The sequence below is a fragment of the Portunus trituberculatus genome, chromosome 11, assembly GCF_017591435.1.
Source record: "Portunus trituberculatus isolate SZX2019 chromosome 11, ASM1759143v1, whole genome shotgun sequence".
Taxonomy (NCBI): Eukaryota; Metazoa; Arthropoda; class Malacostraca; order Decapoda; family Portunidae; genus Portunus; species Portunus trituberculatus.
The window spans coordinates 6,374,210-6,395,628 of record NC_059265.1 but is presented as its reverse complement, the minus strand read 5'-3'; the positions used below and the strand labels follow the sequence as shown (position 1 = coordinate 6,395,628).

The 21,419-nt window shown below is 39.4% G+C and overlaps 1 long non-coding RNA gene across 1 annotated transcript; it reads right to left on the bottom strand.

Annotated features, from left to right (window-relative positions):
• Positions 1-1,604: 1,604 nt before the first annotated feature.
• LOC123502481 lies at positions 1,605-12,280 on the bottom strand. Its single transcript, XR_006674138.1, has 2 exons — positions 11,700-12,280; positions 1,605-1,775 (listed from the first exon to the last, which is right to left on the bottom strand). It is a non-coding gene; the product is annotated as an uncharacterized LOC123502481 (long non-coding RNA).
• Between the last annotated feature and the right edge of the window lie 9,139 nt (positions 12,281-21,419).

Below are 21,419 nucleotides of genomic sequence, written 5' to 3'. Positions count from 1 at the left end.
GGCTGGGGCGCGTCAGGGGAGATGTTGTAGCCGTGAGTGGCACAGCAGGCCTCTACCCATCTTGACGAGGGCCGCTTGGTGTGTATTTACCTAGTTGTATTTTATCTAGTTGTAGTTTTACAGGGCCTGGGCTTTATGGTGGTGTGGCCCCGTCTCCATATCTACACTTATCCAATCTTACTTTAAAAGTATGCACACTCGTTGCAGACACTACTTCTTCATCTAAACTGTTCCACGTCTCAATACATCTCTGCGGGAAACTATATTTTTTAATATCTCTCAGACATCTTCCTTTTCTCAGCTTTTTACTATGCGATCTTGTGCTTCGGATGTCATATTCTTCTCTCAGGATCAGTTTCTCATTATCCACTTGGTCCATTCTGTTGATCAATTTATAAACTTGTATCAGGTCTCCTCTCTCCCTTCTTTGTTCCAGGGTTGGTAGATCCATAGCCTTTAGTCTCTCCTCATATGTCATCCCTTCAAATTCTGGAACCATTCTTGTAGCTATTCTTTGTAGCCTCTCCAATTTCCTTATGTGTTTCTTTTTATGAGGGTCCACACTACTCCTGCATATTCCAATCTGGGTCTTATTATAGTACTTATCAATTTCTTCATCATTTCTTTGTCCATGTAGTGAAATGCTACTCAAATATTCCTTAGCAAATTATATGTTTCTCTAAAAATTCTATCAATATGGCTTACTTGTTGATTGTTTTCTTCCATCGTCACTCCTAAGTCCTTTTCCTTTTTGACTTTCTCCAGTTCTACTCCGTCTCCCATCTTATAGATTCCCACGGGTCGTCTTTCACTCTTTCCCATTTCCATGACATGACTTTTGTTCACATTGAATTCCATTTCCCACTTCTTACTCCATTCCCAGATCTTATTTAGGTCTTCTTGCAGTATTTCAGTGTGTGTGTGTGTGTGTGTGTGTGTGTGTGTGTGTGTGTGTGTGTGTGTCATACAAAGTCAGTTTTTATCCAATATTTCTACATTGTGTTGTTTAAATAGAGATAGTTTTGTGTATTTCTTTGCTACAACAACATTCATTAAAGTTTCTCTCTCTCTCTCTCTCTCTCTCTCTCTCTCTCTCTCTCTCTCTCTCTCTCTCTCTCTCTCTCTCTCTCTCTCTCTCTCTCTCTCTCTCTCTCTCTCTCTCTCTCTCTCTCTCTCTCAGATGTTAATCAAGTTTTATTTATTTGAGATTGTGTAAAATTATTTTAAGAAAGTTTGTCATGTTTTGAGGTAATTTAAGACAGTTTGGTAGGTTTTGAGGCATTTTAAGACAGTTTGGTAGGTTTTGAGGGCATTTTAAGACAGTTTGGGATGTTTTGAGGGCATTTTAAGACAGCATTTTGTCACAGTTTTGAGTTAATTTTAAGACAGTTTGGTAGGTTTTGAGGCATTTTAAGACAGTTTGGGATGTTTTGAGGGCATTTTAAGACAGTTTGTCATGTTTTGAGTTAATTTTAAGACAGTTTAGTAGGTTTTGAGGTCATTTTAAGACAGTTTGGGATGTTTTGAGGGCTTTCTAAGACAGTTTGACATGTTTTGAGGCATTTTGAGATAGATTGGTATTTTTTGAGGGCATTATAAGACAATTTTGGGCATGATAAGACAACTTTATTGACATTAGGAAGGATGCATGGAGGTCACAAGATTATTGGTGTTCTGTTTTTTAATCTCCAGGCCACATACTCTCCCTGTCTCCACCACCACCTGACCACCACTCTCTGCGTCTTCCATGCTGCTCGCTGACAGCATTCCATCGTCTGCAAAGAATAAGTGAGTCACATTTAAAGTGTCATCTTTGAAGCACAAATTTACACTTTCTAATGTCTTTATTATTATTTTGAAAGTTATTAACCCCTTCAGTACTGGGACGTATTTTTACCTTGAGGTTTGTGTACCATTAGACCATTTTGATGACATTAGGAAGGGTGTATGGAGTGCAGAAGATTAATGGCCACAGTCTTCACTATTTTAACCCCTTCAGTACTGGGACGTATTTTTACCTTGAGGTTTGTGTACCATTAGACCATTTTGATGACATTAGGAAGGGTGTATGGAGGGCAGAGGATAAATGGCCACAGTCTTCACTATTTTAACCCCTTCAGTACTGGGACGTATTTTTACCTTGAGGTTTGTGTACCATTAGACCATTTTGATGACATTAGGAAGGGTGTATGGAGGGCAGAGGATAAATGGCCACAGTCTTCACTATTTTAACCCCTTCAGTACTGGGACGTATTTTTACCTTGAGATTTGTGTACCATTAGACCATTTTATTGACATTAGGAAGGGTGTATGGAGGCAGAGGATAAATGGCCACAGTCTTCACTATTTTAACCCCTTCAGTACTGGGATGTATTTTTACCTTGAGATTTGTGTACCATTAGACCATTTTATTGACATTAGGAAGGGTGTATGGAGGGCAGAGGATAAATGGCCACAGTCTTCACTATTTTAACCCCTTCAGTACTGGGATGTATTTTTACCTTGAGATTTGTGTACCATTAGACCATTTTATTGACATTAGGAAGGGTGTATGGAGGGCAGAGGATAAATGGCCACAGTCTTCACTATTTTAACCCCTTCAGTACTGGGATGTATTTTTACCTTGAGATTTGTGTACCATTAGACCATTTTATTGACATTAGGAAGGGTGTATGGAGGGCAGAGGATAAATGGCCACAGTCTTCACTATTTTAACCCCTTCAGTACTGGGACGTATTTTTACCTTGAGATTTGTGTACCATTAGACCATTTTATTGACATTAGGAAGGGTGTATGGAGGGCAGAGGATAAATGGCCACAGTCTTCACTATTTTAACCCCTTCAGTACTGGGACGTATTTTTACCTTGAGATTTGTGTACCATTAGACCATTTTATTGACATTAGGAAGGGTGTATGGAGGCAGAGGATAAATGGCCACAGTCTTCACTATTTTAACCCCTTCAGTACTGGGACGTATTTTTACCTTGAGATTTGTGTACCATTAGACCATTTTATTGACATTAGGAAGGGTGTATGGAGGGCAGAGGATAAATGGCCACAGTCTTCACTATTTTAACCCCTTCAGTACTGGGAAGTATTTTTACCTTGAGGTTTGTGTACCATTAGACCATTTTGATGACATTAGGAAGGGTATATGGAGGGCAGAGGATAAATGGCCACAGTCTTCACTATTTTAACCCCTTCAGTACTGGGAAGTATTTTTACCTTGAGGTTTGTGTACCATTAGACCATTTTATTGACATTAGGAAGGGTGTATGGAGGTCAGAAGATTAATGGCCACAGTCTTCACTATTTTAACCCCTTCAGTACTGGGGCACATTTTTACCTTGAGGTTTGTGTACCATTAGACCATTTTATTGACATTAGGAAGGGTGTATGGAGGGCAGAGGATAAATGGCCACAGTTTTCACTATTTTAACCCCTTCAGTACTGGGACGTATTTTTACCTTGAGATTTGTGTACCATTAGACCATTTTATTGACATTAGGAAGGGTGTATGATTAATGGCCACAGTCTTCACTATTTTAACCCCTTCAGTAGACACATTTTTACCTTGAGATTTGTGTACCATTAGACCATTTTGATGACATTAGGAAGGGTGTATGGAGGTCAGAAGATTAATGGCCACAGTCTTCACTATTTTAACCCCTTCAGTACTGGGACGTATTTTTACCTTGAGATTTGTGTACCATTAGACCATTTTATTGACACTAAGAAGAGTCTATGGAGATCACAAGATTAATGGCCACAGTCTTCATAATTTTAAATCCCTTCAGTACTGGGAGGCATTTTTACTGTGAGTTTTGGGCGTGATTAGACCATTTTATTGACATTAGGAAGAGTCTATGGAGGTCAGAGGATTAATGGCCTGAGTTTTCACTATTTGAATCCCCACATAATAAGTTTGTGAAGCTGTATAGAATCACCAAAATAGAAAACAGAATGACTATGTATGAAAGCACGTCCTGGTAGTGAAGGGGTTAATTTGCCAAGTGTTATGGAGGCTGTATGTACATCCCCCTGCTGTCTGTCTGTCTGTCTGTCTGTCTGATGCCACTTGTTAAATTTTGTGTTTGAAGTCTTAGTCTAGTTTTGTCTCCAGGGTAAACTTTTGTTATTAGGTCTAGTACTTTTCATTTATTTGATATTCCATAAGAATTTTGATCCTATAATCCCTTCTTATACTGTCTAAAACTTTGCAAACATCTATTGATATGACAATTAAAGATTTTTTTACTTTGAAATGATTTTTGTACACAATATCTGAGTATGAACAGGCCATTTTCTAGCCTACCTCCCAGGAAGCTGGAGCGCATTCCCTATTATTGCACGTTATAATGGGTTCGGGATGCGGTAATTCTGATTTGTGGTAAGGTTTTCAGGAACGCACATGTACCGTGTAACGAGGACTTACCGTACATGTAAAGTAGTTAAAGTACATTAATATACAGTTTAATGACGCAGTGTTGTCTGTGTGGACACTCTGTGTGGATGTTGGTGCTGTGAAGGAATGAAAGCTGTTTATGTGACATAGAGGAAATATATTATTATAAAAAGACTGACTTTGCTTCAATCCTGCAAATGTACCATACAAGAAGTTAAGAGATTTTTGAGCCACATTTCACTGAGTGTGCAGAGATTTATCTATTTGTGTGAGGAATGTGTTCCCGAGAGCATCATGTCATGTCAAGATGGCACAAAGGTAAGCTGATTACTGACCTAAGCTGTCTGAGATGTCACTGCGAACCAAAGCATTTTATCAGAGACAGGTCTATTCGTGGGGAACCTCAGTTTCAGTAAAAACACTCCATTTTATCCCAAAACACACTCAAAACACCATGTAACTCCTCAAAATGCCCCAAAACACACCCAGAGCTCAATACAAACACACACACACACACTCAATACATCCAAACCACTTAAAACACTCAATTTTATCCCAAAACATTTCAAAATGCCCCAAAACAAACTCTGAGCTCAATACAAACACACCCACACACACTCAATACGCCCAAACCACTTGAAACACTCAATTTTATTCCCAAACACACTCAAAACACCATGTAACACCTCAAAATGCCCCAAAACATACTCTGAGCATAAAGGTAAGCTGATTACTGAGCTAAGCTGTCTGGGGTGTCACTGAAGCAAAGCATTTTCTCAACAAGGTAAGCTGATTACTGAGCTAAGCTGTCACAATTGTATCGTCATTGGGCATTATCATTTTATACTTCTCCATGCATTCTAATATCATTCTTCCATTTCCATCTGGCTTTTGTGTTCCTTTGAATCCCACGTGGCCATTCAAGTCCCAGATTGTAAGCAGTGGATGTTGTGCATTAGTCTCTATGATCTTCTCAATTTCCAGTTTGATAGTACCATTCCTTAGTTTATCATCTACACTAAAGTACACTACAGTTATGTTAACCTCCATCCCTTAACCCCTTCAGTACTGGGACACATTTTACCTTCAGATTTGTGTGCCATTAGACCATTTTATTGACATTAGGAAGGGTGTATGGAGGCAGAAGATTAATGGCCACAGTCTTCACTATTTTAACCCCTTCAGTACTGGGACACATTTTTACCTTGAGATTTGTGTACCATTAGACCATTTTATTGACATTAGGAAGGGTGTATGGAGGCAGAAGATTAATGGCCACAGTCTTCACTATTTTAACCCCTTCAGTACTGGGACACATTTTTACCTTGAGATTTGTGTGCCATTAGACCATTTTATTGACATTAGGAAGGGTGTATGGAGGGCAGAAGATTAATGGCCACAGTCTTCACTATTTTAACCCCTTCAGTACTGGGACACATTTTTACCTTGAGATTTGTGTACCATTAGACCATTTTATTGACATTAGGAAGGGTGTATGGAGGCAGAAGATTAATGGCCACAGTCTTCACTATTTTAACCCCTTCAGTACTGGGACACATTTTACCTTGAGATTTGTGTACCATTAGACCATTTTATTGACATTAGGAAGGGTGTATGGAGGCAGAAGATTAATGGCCACAGTCTTCACTATTTTAACCCCTTCAGTACTGGGACACATTTTTACCTTGAGATTTGTGTACCATTAGACCATTTTATTGACATTAGGAAGGGTGTATGGAGGGCAGAAGATTAATGGCCACAGTCTTCACTATTTTAACCCCTTCAGTACTGGGACACATTTTTACCTTGAGATTTGTGTACCATTAGACCATTTTATTGACATTAGGAAGGGTGTATGGAGGCAGAAGATTAATGGCCACAGTCTTCACTATTTTAACCCCTTCAGTACTGGGACACATTTTTACCTTGAGATTTGTGTACCATTAGACCATTTTATTGACATTAGGAAGGGTGTATGGAGGCAGAAGATTAATGGCCACAGTCTTCACTATTTTAACCCCTTCAGTACTGGGACACATTTTTACCTTGAGATTTGTGTACCATTAGACCATTTTATTGACATTAGGAAGGGTGTATGGAGGGCAGAAGATTAATGGCCACAGTCTTCACTATTTTAACCCCTTCAGTACTGGGACACATTTTTACCTTGAGATTTGTGTACCATTAGACCATTTTATTGACATTAGGAAGGGTGTATGGAGGCAGAAGATTAATGGCCACAGTCTTCACTATTTTAACCCCTTCAGTACTGGGACACATTTTTACCTTGAGATTTGTGTACCATTAGACCATTTTATTGACATTAGGAAGGGTGTATGGAGGCAGAAGATTAATGGCCACAGTCTTCACTATTTTAACCCCTTCAGTACTGGGACACATTTTTACCTTGAGATTTGTGTACCATTAGACCATTTTATTGACATTAGGAAGGGTGTATGGAGGGCAGAAGATTAATGGCCACAGTCTTCACTATTTTAACCCCTTCAGTACTGGGACACATTTTTACCTTGAGATTTGTGTGCCATTAGACCATTTTATTGACATTAGGAAGGGTGTATGGAGGCAGAAGATTAATGGCCACAGTCTTCACTATTTTAACCCCCTTCAGTACTGGGATACATTTTTACCTTGAGATTTGTGTGCCATTAGACCATTTTATTGACATTAGGAAGGGTGTATGGAGGCAGAAGATTAATGGCCAGTCTTCACTATTTTAACCCTTCAGTACTGGGACACATTTTTACCTTCAGAGTGACTAACTTTACCGAGAGAGAGAGAGAGAGAGAGAGAGAGAGAGAGAGAGAGAGAGAGAGCTTAGTGACATATCCAGTCCTAACATTGTCAAGCCACACCATAAGACACCACCAAGCTCCTCTGAAGTGACGGGTTGTGTGTCTAACCTTCATCAATAGAGTATAGTTGAAGTTGTTATTGTTTTTAAGGTTCCAGTGAGAGATTAACAACATTTCTAAATTATTAACAGCAGGAACACTCTACCTAGTCACCTCTGTGGCCTTCATGGAGAGAGAGAGAGAGAGAGAGAGAGAGAGAGAGAGAGAGTAGGGGATAATTTTACATAAAACAGCCCGCCCCCCCCCACACACCCACATTAACATAACATATAACATAACATAAATAATAGGATAACAAAGGGCCACCAGGGCCCATCTAGGTTATCCTGTATCAGTCGCACAGCGACCTCGTCATCAGTACTTAAAGATACACTTACAAGTACACAATACATTATATACTAATTCTAAATATTTACCCATTAACAGGGCTAAGTCCTACATCGAATTCCTCTACAATCTGTAATCCCCATACATGGGGATCATGTCTTGTTTAACTATAGTAAATTTCTTATAAAACTATCATGCAGTGCTATACATAATTATAAATCTAATAAATTTAAGTGCTTATCTAATCTGTTTTTAAACATTGTCAAACTAGTGCTATTTACAACCGTCTCTGGCAATGCATTCCAGAAGTCTACCACCCTATGACTAAAGAAATATTTTCTTATATCTAACCTGCAGCCTTGCTTTCTAATCTTCCTGCCATGATTTCTAGTCCTATTCCTCCTCTAAGGTAAAGAAAGATCTCACATCTATGTAGTTTGTATCTGAGAACATTTTAAATAACTCTATCATATCCTCTTATACATCTCCTCTCAAATGAAAACATGTTTAATGCCTTTAATCTATCTCTATACTCCAGGCGCTTTAATGCTGGTATCATCCTAGTTGCTCTTCTCTGAACTGCTTCTAACATGTTGATATCCTGCCTATAGTGGGGTGACCAGGCCTGTATGCAATACTCTAAATGGGGCCTAACATAGGAATTATATAAGCTACGCACCACTTCCTTACTTTTATAACTAACATTTCTATTTATAAAACCCAGGATCCTATTTGCCCTATTTCTTGCTTCTAAACATTGCTTTGAAAATTTCATAGTCCTGTCTATCACTACTCCTAAATCCTTTCCTTCCTCTACTGCCTCTAGCCAACATCCCTCCATCTCATAGTTAAAGTTTGTGTTGTCTTTACCTAAATGCATAACCTGACACTTTTAGAATTAAACTCCATCTGCCACCTGTCTGCCCATGCTATCAGCCTGTCCAGGTCTCGTTGTATTCTGTAATTGTCCTTTTCACCCTGTACTGCACATGCTATCTTAGTATCATCTGCAAACTTTGATACTTTGCTACTAATTCCTATATCTAAATCGTTAATGTACACCAAGAAAAGAAGAGGTCCTAGCACTGATCCTTGGGGTACCCCACTAACCACTTCCTTCCACTCAGACATTGCCCCATTTAATACTACTCTGTTTCCTATCAGAAAGCCATTCACTAATCCAATCAACTAACCTACCCCTATCCCATGTAGTCTCAATTTGTACACTAGCCTCCTATGCGGTACCTTATCAAACGCCTTGCTAAAATCTAGATATATAACATCTATGCTATTTCCATCATCTAACTCCTTGGTAATATATTCTAAGATATCGAGCAAATTTGTAAGACAGGACCTCCTGATCTAAAGCCATGTTGGGTATCTCTAATTAATCTATTCTCATTTAAATGCTCCCAAATACTACCCTTAATGATTTTCTCTAGTATCTTACATACTATACTAGTTAAACTGATCGGTCTATAATTATTCGCATCATCCTTCCTACCTTTTTTAAATATTGGAGTAACATTAGCTAACTTCCAGTCCTGAGGTATCTCAGCAAACCTAAGTGATCTTTCAAAGATTAACTTAAGTGCTTCAGAAATACTGTCTACACCCTCCCTAAGTACTCTGGCATGTAGCTCATCAGGACCACTAGCTTTCCTATCGTCTAGTTCAAGAATAAATTTCCTAACAATTCCCGGTTTTATATCAATATTTTCTAAAGCTCTTAAACTACTCGTCGCACTGTTTGTAACAGGATTTCCTATTCTTTCCTAGTAAATACTGAAGAAAATTGTTCATTCAATAATTCTACTATGTCTTCATTTTGATCCACTACTACACCATCTTTTCTGAGTGGTCCAATCCTATCCTTATTTCTTTTATCACTGACCTTGTAATAACTATATAATTTTTTGGGATCTTTACTCCCAGCTCTAGCTAGTTTTATCTCTGCCTGCCTTTTACTTTTTTTTATAACCTTACTCAAATCATCTCTGACCTGTCTGTACCTAATCAAATCTACATCTTCCCCACTTTTCTGCAACTCTCTGTATGCCCTCTTCTTCTCTCTGATCTGGCTACCTATCTCATGAGTCCACCATAATGGCTTCCTGTTTCTCTGCCTTATATCTTTGTAAGGGATACACTGCATCACTATACCCTTTACTACAACCTTAAAAATATCCCACATCTCCTGTGCAGTTTTATTTCCAAAACTATCTTCCCAGTTTACCTCTCCTAATAACTGACGTAACCTACCATAATTGCCTTTCTGATAGTTTGGGACTCTAGTCTTATTCACTATATTATCCCTACTGGAATTAATGATAAATCTAATTATATGATGGTCACTGTTTGCTAAAGTCTCTCCTACCTCAACTTCCTTTAAACAATGCTCAATATTTGTTAGTACTATGTCTAAAACCTTCCTTCCCTAGTAGGTTTATCTACCATCTGCACTAAATAGTTATCCTGAAAACTTTCCATAAACTTATTTTCACTAGCATCTCCTACCATCCTCTCCCAGTTTACTGACTTAAGATTAAAATCCCTAAGATAATTGTCTGACTAGTACACCCCTATTTATCTCATCTACCATAAGGTTGTCTACCTCTGCTGACTGGTTAGGTGGTCTATAAAAGCTCCTACTCTAATAACCTTACTTTTGTTTACTCTAACATCCAGCCATAAGGACTCTACTCTGTTATCTACCTTAATACCATTAACCTGACTGGAAATGAAGGATTTTTTACATAAATAACTACTCCTCCACCTATCCTACCAATTCTCTGGTGTAAATACATAATGTATCCATCTACTTCATATTCTTTCCTATTTTCCTAAACTTTTCCTCATTTACCCATGCCTCTGTGACACATACAACATCTAAATCCTCCTCAACTATATAACTAGATAACTCGTCCTTCTTGTTCCTAAGACTCCTGGCATTTACATAAAACATTTAAGTCCAGCTACCTTCCTAGATGCTGTCTCCTTATTTGGAATCCTAATCTTATTCTCTCCTATTTGCACCTGGAAATCTTTCCTAATCTTTTCACTATCTCTGTTTATCCTATCTAATTTATGTCTAGCATCTTTCTTCTGGAATGCATTTGCTACCTCACCCCCTACACTCCATCCCAACTCCCCTCCAGACATCCACTCAGCACATCCACACCCTTCCTACTCAGATGCACACCATCCCTAGCATACAAATCCTTCGCCCATAGAACCTATCCCATACATCCACAAAGCTGACACCCACATCCTTACACATCCCTTTTACCCGACCATTCACACCAATGGCTCTAGACAACCATTCCTGCTAACATACACACGAGGCAAGATTCCTGACACTACACACCTCCTACCACTCTCCCTTATCTTGCCTAACATTTCCTGAAATCTTGCCACTAACTCCTCCGACCCACCTGCTCTGACATCGTTCCCACCTACGTGCAAAACTACTACACCCTCCCTCTCCATAACCCTCTTCTGCACCTCCTCACTCACTGCCTTCACACCTGCACCAGGCATACACATTCGTCCTCCTATCCCTGTCTTTCCCACAGAAAGTGCTATCTAAATACCTAACCTGAGAGTCACCCACCACACACACCTGAGGTGTGCTAGGCACAACCATCCTCCTCCTCTCCTCTACCCCTTCTTTCTCCTTTCACTCACCACAACCACTTCATTCACTCCACTCTCACTCACTCTCTCCTCCAACAAACCGAACCTATTTTCACACTCAACATGTTTAGTCCTATCCTCCCTAACTGCCTCCGCTTTCCTTTCGCAACCTGCCATCTCTGCCCATCCTGACTACTATCTTTCCCCGTCTGGCTCGCCTGCTCCCTCTTCCCCACTCTGCTCTTCCCTCATAGTAATAATAATAACACTGCTGCTCCTGCTACTACTACTACTACTACTCGCTCCTCTTTTGTCCCTGCTATGCATTTGAGGCGCGCAGCAGCAGCAGAAAACAGTGAGAATTGAAGGAAATGTTGGGGCGGGCTGTGGGTGTGGGTGAGGTGGGCGGCGGGCGGTGTTAACTGGGGTACATATACACAACCATCGCCTTATTTACCACAGTAATGGCTATTTATCTAGTGTGGTGGTTGATTCTGGCTTTGCTTCACTCTCTGGGTCTGGAAACACAGGGGGAGTGGAAGCAGACATTGCTGGACTGTCCATGGGGAAGGCAGGGGTGAGGCGCCCCCCGTGGGTTCAATATTGACGTAGATAATTCATTTAAAAAATCGCCACAAGAAAAACGGCTCCCAGACTAGTATACACTACACTTTTAGGCGCGATAAATAGTGTAACTAATAATCAAAATATAATATTCCTACCGGGTGGTTTTTTTTATTGAAAGCGGTGGAAAGGAAGGTGTTTGTGTCCAATTAACGGGTGACAAACACACCACAATGTCGAGATGGAAAGCTCACCCAAACTACGTTATATTACATTTTCTGAATAACACAAATTTTCGCTTTCCAGCCGAATAAAGAAAACACAGATTCTTTGTCATATAAAGATTTTTGTTTTCTATTTTGTTACCATTCAAAATTTTGAAATTGAAAATACGAATAGGTAGACTAAACTTTATGGAATATTGTTACTTGAATCATGTTTTTCATATCTTTTAAGTGTTATATCAAGCACCAAAACAATCCTAGGCGTGCTAAAAAAAAAAAACGTTATATTCCTTGCAGTGACTTTAACGTTATTTTTTCGGTAAACCAAAACACAGCTGGACTCGATTCTATTGTAGTTTAGAAATTAGTTTACTTTACTAATAACAAATCAGATATCAGAAAAGTGCCAACTTCACTAATTAAGTAGAAATATTTCAATTTTTACGGCGAAATATGTTTTTATCAAGATTTTGAGTGACCCCAACACCTCCATTTCGGTATTGGGAATATAATACATGTTATTTTCATTTTTCTTTACCATTTCATATTTATTTTATTTCAATGTTATTTTGAATTTTATAAGAAGTTTGAGTGATAGAGGAAGTGTATACAATGATGTCGACATTTTGCGTAGAAGAAGAAGGAGAAGATCCGCCATTGTTAGCTTTGTTTTGAGATTTACAGTTTTTGAACATTTGTGGAGCAGGTGAGTTATTCCCAAGTGTGTGCGTGTACATGCTTATTATCTAAAGTATGTAGAGTTAGTGAGACGTGCCAATTAAGGTGAAAAAAGTCTGGTAAAGTGAAAATAAGTGCGTCTTTATAAGCAAACTTTTGGGTTTTGTTGCCTCATATTTCTGGTGGTCATTCCTGCCCTCCTACGCCTTGTCACGCCCCATATTGCCTCCATAGATAGCTTATGCACCCATACAACTTCCATGCGCGGGATAGTGTGATAGTTGAAGTGGTTACTGAGATATGGTGGTGTTATTGTGTTAGGCAGTGTCCGCCATCCTGCCTGCCACATCGGCCATCTCTGTGTTAACTATTTTCAGTTTTTCTTATTTACTACGCATTGTCACGCCCCATATTGCCTCTGTAGGTAGTTTACACCTCCCATATGCTTGATAGTTTGATAGTTGAAGCAATTACTGAGATATGTTGGTGTTATTGTGTGTTAGGCAGTGTGCATCACCCTGGTAGGAGATGCTAGTGAAAATAAGTTTATGGAAAGTTTTCAGGATAACTATTTAGTGCAGATGGTAGATAAACCTACGCCTTGTCACGTTTTAGACATAGTACTAACAAATATTGACCATTGTTTATAGGAAGTTGAGGTAGGAGAGACTTTTCCAGACAGTGACCATCATATAATTAGATTTATCATTAATTCAGTAGGGATAATATAGCGAATAAGACTAGAGTCCCAAACTATCAGAAAGGCAATTATGGTAGGTTACGTCAGTTATTAGGAGAGGTAAACTGGGAAGATAGTTTTGGAATTAAAACTGCACAGGAGATGTGGGATATTTTTAAGGTTGTAGTAAAGGGTATAGTGATGCAGTGTATCCCTTACAAAGATATAAGGCAGAGAAACAGGAAGCCATTATGGTGGACTCATGAGATAGGTAGCCAGATCAGAGAGAAGAAGAGGGCATATAGAGAGTTGCAGAAAAGTGGGAAGATGTAGATTTGATTAGGTACAGACAGGTCAGAGATGATTTGAGTAAGGTTATAAAAAGTAAAAGACAGGCAGAGATAAAACTAGCTAGAGCTGGGAGTAAAGATCCCAAAAAATTATATAGTTATTACAAGGTCAGTGATAAAAGAAATAAGGATAGGATTGGACCACTCAGAAAAGATGGTGTAGTAGTGGATCAAAATGAAGACATAGTAGAATTATTGAATGAACAATTTTCTTCAGTATTTACTAGGAAAGAATAGGAAATCCTGTTACAAACAGTGCGGCAAGTAGTTTAAGAGCTTTAGAAAATATTGATATAAAACCGGGAATTATTAGGAAATTTATTCTTGAACTAGACGATAGGAAAGCCAGTGGTCCTGATGAGCTACATGCCAGAGTACTTAGGGAGGGTGTAGACAGTATTTCTGAAGCACTTAAGTTAATCTTTGAAAGATCACTTAGGTTTGCTGAGATACCTCAGGACTGGAAGTTAGCTAATGTTACTCCAATATTTAAAAAGGTAGGAAGGATGATGCGAATAATTATAGACCGATCAGTTTAACTAGTATAGTATGTAAGATACTAGAGAAAATCATTAAGGGTAGTATTTGGGAGCATTTAAATGAGAATAGATTAATTAGAGATACCCAACATGGCTTTAGATCAGGGAGGTCCTGTCTTACAAATTTGCTCGATATCTTAGAATATATTACCAAGGAGTTAGATGATGGAAATAGCATAGATGTTATATATCTAGATTTTAGCAAGGCATTTGATAAGGTACCGCATAGGAGGCTAGTGTACAAATTGAGACTACATGGGATAGGGGTAGGTTAGTTGACTGGATTAGTGAATGGCTTTCTGATAGGAAACAGAGAGTAGTATTAAATGGGGCAATGTCTGAGTGGAAGGAAGTGGTTAGTGGGGTACCCCAAGGATCAGTGCTAGGACCTCTTCTTTTCTTGGTGTACATTAACGATTTAGATTTAGGAATTAGTAGCAAAGTATCAAAGTTTGCAGATGATACTAAGATAGCATGTGCAGTACAGGGTGAAAAGGACAATTACAGAATACAACGAGACCTGGACAGGCTGATAGCATGGGCAGACAGGTGGCAGATGGAGTTTAATTCTGATAAGTGTCAGGTTATGCATTTAGGTAAAGACAACACAAACTTTAACTATGAGATGGAGGGATGTTGGCTAGAGGCAGTAGAGGAAGGAAAGGATTTAGGAGTAGTGATAGACAGGACTATGAAATTTTCAAAGCAATGTTTAGAAGCAAGAAATAGGGCAAATAGGATCCTGGGTTTTATAAATAGAAATGTTAGTTATAAAAGTAAGGAAGTGGTGCGTAGCTTATATAATTCCTATGTTAGGCCCCATTTAGAGTATTGCATACAGGCCTGGTCACCCCACTATAGGCAGGATATCAACATGTTAGAAGCAGTTCAGAGAAGAGCAACTAGGATGATACCAGCATTAAAGCGCCTGGAGTATAGAGATAGATTAAAGGAATTAAACATGTTTTCATTTGAGAGGAGATGTATAAGAGGATATGATAGAGTTATTTAAAATGTTTTCAGATACAAACTACATAGATGTGAGATCTTTCTTTACCTTAGAGGAGGGAAATAGGACTAGAAATCATGGCAGGAAGATTAGAAAGCAAGGCTGCAGGTTAGATATAAGAAAATATTTCTTTAGTCATAGAGTGGTAGACTTCTGGAATGCATTGCCAGAGACAGTTGTAAATAGCACTAGTTTGACAATGTTTAAAACAGATTAGATAAGCACTTAAATTCATTAGATTTATAATTATGTATAGCACTGCATGATAGTTTTTATAAGAAATTTACTATAGTTAAATAAGACATGATCCCCATGTATGGGGACCACAAATTGTAGAGGATTTCGCTGCAGGACTTAGCCCTGTTAATGGGCCAAATATTTAGAATTAGTATATAATGTATTGTGTACTTGTAAGTGTATCTTTAAGTACTGATGACGAGGTCGCTGTGCGACTGATACATGGTGTTCCAGTGGTGGATGTTATCCTATGATGGGCCCTGTTGGCCCTTCAGTGTCCTTATCCTACGCCTTGTCACGCCTCATTTATACTGTTACTACTGGTCAGAGGTGCACCATGGCTTGCCACAATGTCACAATGGGCTTGGCGCTGTGACTTGTTGCATGTCTCCTCTCTGCGGCAAAACTCACAAATACTCCACTCACCAAGTTCCAGAGGGAGAGGTGAGTGTGTGTGGGTGTGGGAGAGGTGTCTGCAGGTGTGCTGTGAGTGTGGTGTGTGTGTAAGTGTATTTTTGTAAGTTTTGTAATGTCAACTATAGCTACCTATGTATAGTGTTTATTTTTTTGGTGTGGGTTGGCTAGGGTGGACTTATTGTGGGTGTTTTCCAGGTGTGATTTAAAGGTTGTTTGTGGTGTGTGTGTTTGTTTTGTTGTGTGATGCAATATTTTAAGGTAATTTTGGTGCTTTTGTTTAGGTAATGTTTGTCTTGTTTCCTCTATATCTCCTCCACAGGTTACCTCCAGGCTTTTCCTTCAGTAGACTATTTTCTCCATGTTTCCTCCACCTTCCCTCCAATTTTGAGTCTCCTATCTCACTTCTATCATAGTCAAAATAGTACTTTTCTAAATCTCACTTCAAAACCTGACAATTTTTCTCATTTTTCCCTCCACCACCTCCTTTTCTTTCCTCCATATCTCCTCCACACACCAAGCTGTGTACTGTGCTGGTGTGTGCGGGTGTGGAAAGGTTTCGCAGGTGTGGTGTGTGTGTGGTACGTGTGGTGTGTGTGTAAATGTGTTTTTTGTTGTGTAAACTATATATTTTTTGGGGTGTGTGTTTTTTTGCTTTTTCCAGTGTTTGCAAAGGGTTGTTTGTGGTTTGCTGGTGTGTGCAGGTGTGGGAATGGTGTGTGCTGGTGTGCTGTGTGTTTGGTGAGTGTGGGGTGTGTGAAAGCGTGGTTTTTCTTACAATTTTGTCTCATAAACCTCAATTTTTTCACTTGTTTTGGCCAGAAAATATTTGTCTTTTTAAAATCCTCCTATTACCACCACCATCACCACCACCACCACCACTGTCCAACCACACCCACCACCACCACCACTGTCCAACCACACCCACAACCACCACAAACAACCAACATTACCACATCAGATGCTCACAAAACCACACCATTTCACTACCACCACTAGTACTATTATAACCACCACCACCTCCTCCCAACAGGATCACCAGCCACCACCGGCCGTACTAAAGGAAGTGGCTCTATGTAGGGATGGAACATGGCAACTGCACCAGCTGGGACACACCTAGCCAACTGTGAGTATTGAAGGCTGTTTTAGGGTGTTTGAAGACTTTGAGGGTGTTTAAGGCTACTTTAGGATGTTTTAAGGCTGTCTCAGGGTATTTTTAGGCTGTTTTAGATTGTTTAAGGCTATTTTAGGGTGTTTTAAGAATTTTAGGATGTTTAAGGGAGTTTTAGGCTATTTTAAGGGTGTTTAAGGCTGTTTTAGTGTTTTAGGGCTATTTTAAGGCTATTTAAGGGTGTTTAAGACTGTTTTTAACTATTTTAGGCTATTTTAGGGTGTTTTAAGGGTGTTTCAAGATATTTAAAAATTTTGGCTCCTGAAGTGATGAAGTGCATCCACGCCATCGCTCCATCAGTGCTTCATCTACTCGCTTTGTGTGTTTTTTATGATTCAGTGACAAAGTGACTAACTGTTTTCAGGGACACTGGGTATGGTGGCTTTGGGGGGAGGGACCGTGTGGCCTGAGGGGAGGGGTGGTGGCCGGTGGGCAGTGTGTTACTGACCAGTGTGGTGTAATGGTGTTGTCATTGTCACCCTTGAGGAATTCTGAGGGTGAGCTGGCTCTATTAGATGAATTACAGGATTCTGAGGACAATGAGAGTCAATCAGAAGGCCTCATTAGTGACTCACATGAGGAATATTTGCCAGAAAAGGACAGTGAGGCCAGGAGCTCCCAGGAAGAAAGTGATGGAAGTGGTGAGGATGACAATTAAGGAGATGGAAAGCATATATGTTGATTTAGAAGTACAATTTAAAATGTGGTGGAAGTGGCAAGGATGAAAATTTTTAAATGTGTTGATTTAAAAAGTGTTTTAAATGTGGACATTGAAGCAGTGATTAAGATAGATGGAAAGCATATATGTTGATTTAGAAAAGTGTACAGTTTGTGGACAATGTGGACATGGAAAGCATATATGTTGATTTAGAAGATGTACATTTTAAATGTGGACATAGAAGTGTGGAGGATGATAATTAATGGAGATTGGAAGCATATATGTTGATTTAGAAGAGTGTACAGTTTTAAATGTGGACACAAGTGTGGAGGATGACAATTAAGAGAGATGAAAGTATATATGTTGATTTAGAAGAGTGTACAGTTTTAAATGTGGACATGGAAGTGTCGAGGATGAGGATTAAGAGATGAAAGTATGTATGTTGATTTAGAAGAGTGTACAGTTTAAAATGTGGACATGGAAGTGTGGAGGATGACAATTAATGGAGATGGAAAGCATATATGTTGATTTAGAAGAGTGTACAGTTTTAAATGTGGACATGGAAGCAGTGAGGATGAGAATTAATGGAGATGGAAAACATAGATGTTGACAGTACCTTGGCATGTGACTGGCCATGTGTGCTGAAGGGCAGGAGATCCGCACTTCAAGCAGGAATGCTGGAAAGAATGAAAAAAAGAAAAGAAAAGAAAAATTAGGTTGCTTATCAACAATAATGAGATGATGAGTGAATGTATCCAAGATTATTTATAGAAGCCAGTAAATATTGGTACAGAATGAATAACCAACATACTTGAAATGCAAGTTGCAAAATTGATCTCTGCATGTGTCACCAGATCAGTGGTGGGGCAGGTGGGCCATGTTTCTGGCAGGATTGCTGGTGGTTAATCAACAGTAATGAGATACTAATGCATGATAAGTAGACATATCCAAGATCAAATACAGTAAAGCCAGTATATATTGGTACAAAATAATCAACATACTTGAAATGCAAGTTGCAGAATTCATCTCGATACAGGCGACCCGGATTTTGTCGAGCAGCTGGAAGTGGTGGCACTTCTTGTACGATGTCGTGCTGCTGCTCTTCAAAGTCAGGGTGGCCTGCATCAATAGGAATAGGAATATTCCTGTCTTTACATATATTGTGCAACATAGCACAAACATGCACCATCTTGCACACCTTCAATGGTGGGCTGACCCGGACCTCACTGTGCAAGACATGAAATCGGTGTTTCAGCTGCCCAGTGCCTCTTTGGACAACACTGCGTGTCTGCTTGTGAACCCTGAAAGAAAACATCAATGATAATAACAGCCATCATATACCATTAACCTGTCAATATGATGGGGACAATCAAAATTCTATCCAGGTGTTGTTGTATTAAATTATTTTCATGATTTATTTTTCTTGCTCTACAAACCAATATGTATTAGTAGGAACTGTGGCACTGTCCAAATGAAGTGGTCCCTCCAGTTTTCCTCGTTTCCCAGCTCCACCCTCACAGCTCTCACTCAGCCGACATGACATCTATTGAAAATATGATAACCAAAACATTGAAGTAATGCAGTTCACAACCTGCACAGTGGGACATCTTGCCTCAAACTGAATTCAAATTCATACCGCAAGTCTCAAGGCCACCGTGATTGGTTGAATAAATTATGATTTTTTTCATTGGCTGCCAGTTCACTTTCAAACGGAAGTAACCAATCAGCGGAAACAATAGCTCAAACAAAACGAGTCACTAATGTTGGCCCACGCTAGCCGCTGCCCTGGGTCGAGCAGCTCTCGCGTCACTCTGTCTCTGTTCTATTGACTCGGGAGTGAGATCGCCAAAAATACGATTAAATTTTGAAATTCGGTATCACCATTATAAATAGGTTGCGCCTTATAAATATGGGATTAAAAATACTCGTAATGAGAGCTCTATCTCATGAGGTGGGTAAAAAACATTTAGTGGAATGTGGTGAAACACTGGAATAATACTGTTTTTTGTATGTTTTTGTAATGTCAACTATAGCTACCTATGTATAGTATTTTTTTTTTTTGGTGTGGGTTGGCTAGGGTAGACTTATTGTGGGTGTTTTCCAGGTGTGATTTAAGGGTTGTTTGTGGAGTGCAGGTGTGTGTGTGTGTGTGTATGTATTTACCTAGTTGTAGTTTTACAGGGCCTGGGCTTTATGCTCGTGTGGTCCCGTCTCCATATCTACACTTATCCAATTTTTCTTTAAAACTATGTATACTCTTTGCTGACACCACTTCCTCACTCAAACTGTTCCAAGTCTCAACACATCTTTGCGGGAAACTAAAATTTTTAACATCATCCCTTCCTTAGTTTCTTACTATGCAATCTTGTGCTTCTAAAGTCATATTCTTCTCTCAGGATCAGTTTCTCATTATCCACTTCATCCATTCCGTTAATCAATTTATAAACTTGTATCAGATCCCGTCTCTCTCTTCTCTGCTCCAAGGTTGGTAGATCCATTGCCTTTAGTCTCTCCTCATATGCCATCCCTTTAAATTCTGGAACCATTCTTGCAGCCATTTTTTGTAGTCTCTCTAATTTTCTTATGTGTTTTTTTATGGGGAGTCCACACAACTCCTGCATATTCCAATCTAGGTTTTATTTTAGTACTTATCAATTTCTTCATCATTTCCTTGTCCATATAGTGAAATGCTACTCCAATATTCCTTAGCAAATTATACGTCTCTCTGAAAATTCTATCAATATGGCTTGTGTGTGTGTGTGTGTGTGTGTGTGTGTGTGTGTGTGTGTGTGTGTGTTTTGTTGCTTGATGCAATATTTTTTGGTAATTTTTGGTGCGTTTTGGTTAGGTAATGTTTGTCTTGTTTCTTCCATATCTCCCTCCACAGGTCCTCCTGGCTTTTCCTTCATTTTTTTTTACATTACAAGGGCACTGGCCAAGGGCAAACAAAGTGTTGGAAAAAAAAAATCCCGCTGGTTGCCAGGCCCTGTTAAGAGGAAAGTAGAAAGAGAAAAACAAAAAATCTAAAAGGAGGGTCCAGTTAACGTAAGAGGTGTCTTGACACTCCTCTTTTGAAAGAGTTTAAGTCATAGGCAGGTGGAAATACAGACACAGGTAGAGAGTTCCAGAGTTTACCAGTGTAGGGAATGAAGGAGTGAAGATACTGGTTAACTCTTGCATTAGGAAGATGGACAGAATAGGGATGAGAAGAAGTAGAGAGTCTTGTGCAGCGAGGCCGCAGGAGGGGAAGGCATGCAGTTAGCAAGTTCAGAAGAGCAGACAGCATGAAAACAGCGGTAGAAGACAGATAAAGATGCAACATTGCGGCGGTGACTTAAAGAATCAAGACAGTCAGTTAGAGGAGAAGAGTTGATAAGACGAAAAGCTTTAGATTCCACCTTGTTTAGTAAAGCTGTGTGTGGATCCCCAGACATGAGAGCCATACTCCATACACGGGCGGATAAGGCCCTTGTACAGAGCAAGCAGCTGGGAGGAGAGAAAAATGGACGAAGACGCCATAGGACACCTAACTTCTTGGAAGCTGATTTAGCAAGAGTAGAGATGTGAAATTTCCAGTTTAGATTTTTAGTGAAGGATAGACCGAGTGTGTTTAATGTAGAGGAGAGGGAAGTTGAGTGTTATTGAAGAAGAGAG